This window comes from Telopea speciosissima, chromosome 1, assembly GCF_018873765.1.
Source record: "Telopea speciosissima isolate NSW1024214 ecotype Mountain lineage chromosome 1, Tspe_v1, whole genome shotgun sequence".
NCBI classification, from domain to species: domain Eukaryota; kingdom Viridiplantae; phylum Streptophyta; class Magnoliopsida; order Proteales; family Proteaceae; genus Telopea; species Telopea speciosissima.
The window spans coordinates 45,646,580-45,653,355 of NC_057916.1; positions in this window are offsets into that span (position 1 = coordinate 45,646,580).

Below are 6,776 nucleotides of genomic sequence, written 5' to 3' on the forward strand. Positions count from 1 at the left end.
AAGAAAATTTTATGGGAACACATGGATGCTTCGGAGATGTTCTGCGATAGAGACTGTATGGCCAGTTTAGGCACTGGAATTTTTTATCGAACGGTTTAAATGCTTCTGCCCCGTGACTGATTGGAGACATTGGCAACTTTTGAATTCAATATCTTCGTTTCAGTATTTAATACTCGCGAGAAATTGAAAACCATGCCAGAGCTGAGTAGTTGCAGGAGTAGTGGGGGGCAGGTGGCGACCTTATCTCAAACTAAATATCACTGTCTTAGTGCCTCACCCTTGATTTCCAATGAGAAGCCAACAACAGTTCATTATTCTGTTCCCGTAAAAGATCTTTTATTAGAATATTATATTTTGCCCTTTTTATTTTTTATTTTTTAATTATTGATTTAAGAAAAAAGAAAAATCTTTTCTGAGAGGGGCGTGGGTCTTACGTATGCCACGATCACTCGAGTTTGGATCGATTACCCACATGGGACGAGTGGGGACACATCTGAACTCTCCATGGGGTGTAGGATCCATTATTTATAGAGGGATCAGATCTATCTCCACCCATCCCCATAGAGGGGTCACTGGGATCCCTCGAGGAATCGGGAATCAGCAGCAAGTGCTTTCATTTGGTATTTCATGAGGAGCGGGACACTCATTTCGCCTTTACTATCTCATGCAGACAAGACACACATACATCCCACATAAGCCATTTTTCCTTCCTAAAAGGGAAAAAGTAATTCTTTGATCCTTAATGGCAGGGTACACTAATCTGGCATTCCGTGGTCTAGCTCCTACAACTCCCAACTGCATTGGAGTCTAGAAGTTGCTCTTTCTTTTAACGTCTTAATTGATAATATTTTCGCACCTAATTCTTTGATAAAGAATTACTTTTTTTTGGGTTAAGTTTGATAAAGAATTAGGGGTGGAATTGATTATTTATATTCCATAAATTTTAGAGCAAGATTGTTATTTGGTAAATTTTCAGGAATTGATTTTGAAATAGCTTTAGAACAGAATTAGCTCTTGGTATGCAATTTGATAGAATCACTCTAATTCCTATGAAAACTCCATTTTAATATGGTTTTAACAAATATGGGTGATGAACCCAAATTCACACTAACCAATCAGAGATCGTCATGTGGCACAACCCAGGAATGTGGGCCAAGACAGAGCCGGGGAAGGACCGACCGCAGACGCCGACCACTAATGCCAACGAGCGCCAACCCCATCGGGCGCGGCCACCCTTGGGGGCGTGGACCTCCCTGGGCGTCAACCCCCCTTGGGGCGTGGACCTCCTTGGGTGCTAACCCCCTTGGACGACAACTCCCTCGAACACGTCATCCCCGGGCACAGTCTCCCTCGAACACGACAGTCGCCACCGCCATCAACAAGGCGCAAATCGCATCACCAAGGACTCTAGGCCACCGCCTATCGAGTCACGTAGTCCAAACGGACTCATATACTAGAAACCTCATCTACCACGTAGATGATGTCTATCCACCAAGAATGCCAAGTCTACCATGACACTACTTCTTATGAGAACACAATTACCAAGTCTATCAAGGACACTACGTCTCACAGGAAGAGAACCTATCCAGGAGGAGCCCTGCTACTCAGGGACTCTATCACCTACGACAAACACTCTACATCAACTGGGACTCTCCACACTGCCATACACTACTATATAAGGCAAGGTACACAGCCCCGTCAGGGGACATCTTAACTCATATTGAATATTACTATTCATCTGTTTGCTCAGAGAGATCTTACTTAGGCATCGGAGAGTCCTAGGCCGGAACCACACCGGTTCTCCTTTGTCACCCAGGGTCTTTTGCAGGTTACGACACCCGAAGGACCGCTGAGGGATTTTTTGACCCAACAAATTGGCGCCATCTGTGGGAACGACGCTAGCCATCACCTTTACAAGCCAGTTTCCATATCTGTTCAATCATGGCACTGCGAGGCAAGAAGACCGCTCCCTCCACCAACAATGCCCTGAGGGAGGGGAATGGATCACCTCCTCCAGAGAGCTCATGTCGCAGAGTCAATAACCAGGACCATGTCTCTCTGGAGAGGGAGATCCCAGACGATGACCAAGTTGCGATGGTCGAACCCAACAACGAAGTGGTGGTGGAGTTAGTACCTGACCCCAATGCCCCAGCAACTATGGGTCAGATCAATGACCTACAGCGACAGATCATTGAGGATCAACGACTCTTTCGTGACTACATGAGGCAGCGTGCGACATCACACCGTCGTAGGACGGACCCTCGACGGGAATAGAGCCCCAGGAGGACCCCTCCCAGGGGTGACAGATCAGAGAGGCACGTGAGGCAGTAGGGAGAGCCTTCCCAACCTAGGGGGAGATCGGTGGATCCTCCAGCACGGTCGAATCAAGAGAGAACACCATCACACCGATCCGTGGTACCTAATCCTGAAGGGTCCATCTAGAGGTCGGTGTTTGATGGTCGACTAGGAGGAAGCTATGCACTAGAGCAAAGTAGGACTTACCGTGAAGCAAGCCCCTCGCGGTCAAGATAAGATTCATCATGACGCGACCCTTCACCATCTAGCCAATAGTCGAGATGGGAGGGGACTTCCAGGAGAGGATGCGAATGAGCCCGCAGCGAACGACCTGTCAGACGTGAAGGGTAAACGCAGGATGAAGAGCTAGACAAGAGACTCCGAGAGTTGGACGAGAAGCTGGAAGGGTTGAAGAAGCAGACCAAGGGTGAGACATACTCAATCCCTAGACAACACCCCTTCTTAGAAGAGATCATGTCAGCCTCACTCCCATCCAGGTTCAGGCTACCCACCTTTGAACTCTACAGTGGTACCATCGACCCTAATGACCACATCAACTATTTCAATGGCATGATGATGCAATGAGTTCGCCAACATGGTCGAGATAGTACAAGCTCGGAAGAAGGCAATTGAAGCCAAGCCACAGGACAGCAAGAGGTCAGCACCAGATGACAGTAAAGAGAGTAAGAGGTTGAAGACTGAATGTCGACAAGAGAAGGGCGATCGTCCAATAGGAAGAAGTGACCATTGTCCAGAGAGGAGTGAGAGAGCAGGCAGTCCAGAGTTTACACCGTTGAACACCACCAGGTCCCAAATCCTTATGCAGATCCAGGACCGTGACCTAATTCGATGGCCAAGACCCATGCTAACAGGACCTGAGAAGTGTAATCCCAACAAGTACTGTCTCTTCCACAAGGACTATGGGCATGACACGAAAGACTGCTACCAACTAAAGAGGGAGATAGAAAGCCTTGTGATAGCAGGGAGCTTGAACAAGTACGTGAAGGGGAGACGTGATGGTCGTTCGGGCCAAGGAGATCGAGGACGTGATCGAGAAAGAGAACCAAGGAGGGAAGAAAGAAGAGCGGACCAAGATATGGAGAGAGACCACACTGATGAAAGAAGAGATGTAGCAGAGCCCAACGGCACCAAGGGAGCCCCCATCCTCACCATACTTGGAGGACCGGGGCAAGAATCAACCAGGAAGGCCAAAGCCCATGCCAGGTTCGTGGGAGTAGCAGAGAAGCCAAACAAGATGGCCAAGACCGAGACGGTTATCTCCTTCTCGGATGATGATTTGGAAGGCATGAGCTTCCACATGAGGACGCCCTGGTAGTACAGGTGGAGATAGCCAACCGACCCGTGCATAGGGTGCTGATGGATACAGGGGCATCTGCAGATGTACGGGAAGCCTACCGCAAGTTCGGATTCGGAGACGATCAACTCAAGCCAGAGCCCACCTACCTTCATGGATTCTCGGGTGCCATAGCTTCCATTAGAGGCACCATAGAGCTGCCCGTCACCTTTGGAGAGCACCCTCGACAGGTGACCATTATGGTAAACTTCATGGTCGTCAGGTCCGTGATGTCGTTCAATGGCCTCCTAGGGCTACCTTCCCTGATAGCCCTTAGAGGTGTGGTGTCTCCACTCCACCTGAAGATGAAGTTCCCCACTAGCAATGGAGTGGGGGAAGTTCGAGGTGATCAGAAGAAGGCCAAAGAATGCTATGCCACCTTCGTGAAGAAGAACAACGGTAACACACAGGGGATGGCACTATGCATAAAGAACCTGGTCAGTGACCAGAGAGATGAAATGACAGAAAAAGAGGAAGATCGGTGGAGGACCTCATCCCCTGGCCACTCAGCAAAGACGACCCTTCCAAGGTCATACAGGTTGGCTCATTATTGGGCGATGAGTAGAAAGAAGAACTGGGGCATCTCCTCCAGACTAACATGGATGTCTTCGCATGGTCAACTGCAGACATGCCAGGCATACCTAGATCCATAGCAGAGCATAGATTGCATGTAGACCCAACCAGGAAGCATGTCCAGCAGAAGAGAAGAAATTTTACCCTCGATCGACAGGCAGCCATCAAAGAAGAAGTTGAGAAGTTAAGCCGAGCAGGGTTCATCAGGGAAGAGAAGTTCCCTACCTGGCTCGCAAACGTGGTTATGGTATCCAAGCCTAATGGGAAGTAGAGAATGTGCGTCGACTACACGGGCTTGAACAAAGCATGCCCAGAAGACGAGTACCTACTACCCAGGATCGATCTGCTGATCAACGCCACTGCCGAACATGAGATGTTGAGTTTTATGGATGCCTACTCTGGTTACAACCAGATCCTCATGCATGAGGATGATGAGTCCTACACCGCTTTCCAAACGGACAAGGAGAACTATTGCTATCATGTCATGCCGTTCGGATTGAAGAATGCAGGGGCCACCTACCAGAGGATGGTCAATAAGATGTTCGAAGAACAGATTGGGCGCAATATGGAGGTGTACGTGGATGACATGTTCGTAAAGAGCGTCCAAGCCCATCAACACATGATTGACCTGGAAGAAGCGTTCACCGTGCTGAGACGAAACCAAATGAAACTCAACCCTATGAAGTGTGCCTTCGGAGTCACGTCAGACAAATTCTTGGGGTTCATGGTCTCAGTATGGGGAATAGAAGCCAACCCATCCAAGATCAAGGCCATCCAACAGATGGCACTACCTCGGACAGTCAAAGAAATATGGAGATTGAATGGAAGGATCGCTGCCCTCTCAAGGTTTGTGTCATGGTCGGGAGACAAGTGCCTACCATTCTTCAAAACATTGAAGAACCTCCGCAGTCCTAAAGACTTTGCATGGACAGAGGAGTGGCAAAAAGCGTTTGAAGAGTTGAAGGTGTACCTCGAGAATCCACCATTGCTTGGGGGCCCAGAACCCAACGCAGAGTTGCAGATCTACTTGGCGGCGACACCCATCGCAGTGAGCACAGTGCTACTAAAAGAAAAGGGTAAGAGACAGAGACCCATCTATTATGTTAGCCATGTCTTGATTGATGCAGAGACCAGGTACACAAGGATTGAGAAGGTAGCATATGTACTGGTGATCACAGCTAGGAAGCTCAGGCCTTACTTCCAAGCCAATACCATCACAGTCTCACCAACTTACCATTGAAGAAGGTACTGCACAAGCCAGACATCTTCGGACGGTTGATTGCTTGAGCAGTTGAACTGAGCGAACACGACATCAGGTACCAACCCAGGACGACCATTAAAGGCCAAGCTCTAGCGGACTTTGTTGTTGAATGCACCCTACCCGAGACTGAGGTAGAAGCAGAGGAACCAGAGGACCAAGACCGAGGATCATGGGAGATGTTTATGGATGGTTCGAGTAACGCCACAAGAACCGGAGCTGGTTTCATACTCACCAGCCCCGAAGGATTTTGAATCCAGTATGCTCTCCAATTCGCCTTCCCAGCTTCCAACAATGAAGCAGAGTACGAAGCACTACTGGCTGGACTCCGGGTGGCCAAAGCCATTCAAGTCACACATCTATCCATCCGGAGTGACTCCCAGCTAGTGGTGAACCAGGTGAATGGAGAGTACGAGGCGAAGATCGATTGAATGGCGTCATACTTAGCATATGCTCGAGAGTTGATCAATGGGTTCGTGAAGTTTGAGATGGTTTGAGTTCCCAGGGTCGAGAATGCCACCATCGATGTCGAGAATGCCACCACCGATGCACTATCCAGGCTAGCCAACGATGAACTCAGAAACTTGGCCAGTGTAGTGTACGTGAAAATATTGCATGAACCAACATACCAGGAGAAGCAAGTCAATGAGATTGAGGAAGGGCCTAGATGGATGGACCCTATACTCGACTACCTACAAAATGACGTCTTACCAAAAGATAGGGTCGAAGCAAGGAAGATAAGGATGAGAGCTGCAAAGTACACCGTCCTGGATGGAGTACTGTACAAGAGGGGGGCTACAACACCACTACTTCGGTTCCTAGGACCCAAGGGAGCCCAATATGCCCTAAAAAAAGTACATGAGGGGATCTGTGAAACCACATGGGAGGACGGCATCTAGCCTACAAAATCCTTCGACAAGGACTTTACTGGCCGAGAATGCAAGAGGAAGCGGTGCAATACATCAAGGCTTGGGAGCAATGTCAATTGTTTACCCCGATACCCCATCTACCAGCCACTAAACTGACATCGATCCTCAACCCTCTTCCCTTTGCCATATGGGGGGTAGACATCTTAGGAGACTTCACAGTAGCATCAGGCAATCGCAAGTACTTGGTGGTTGCCATCGACTACTTCACCAAGTGGGTAGAGGCCAAACCATTGGCCAAGATCACAGACAATGAAATGGAGAAGTTCGTCTGTGAAGACATCATCTACAAGTTCGGTGTGCCAAAAATCATAGTTTTCGACAATGGGAAGCAATTCAACAACCCGAAGGTCAGAGCCTTCTGCCAAAG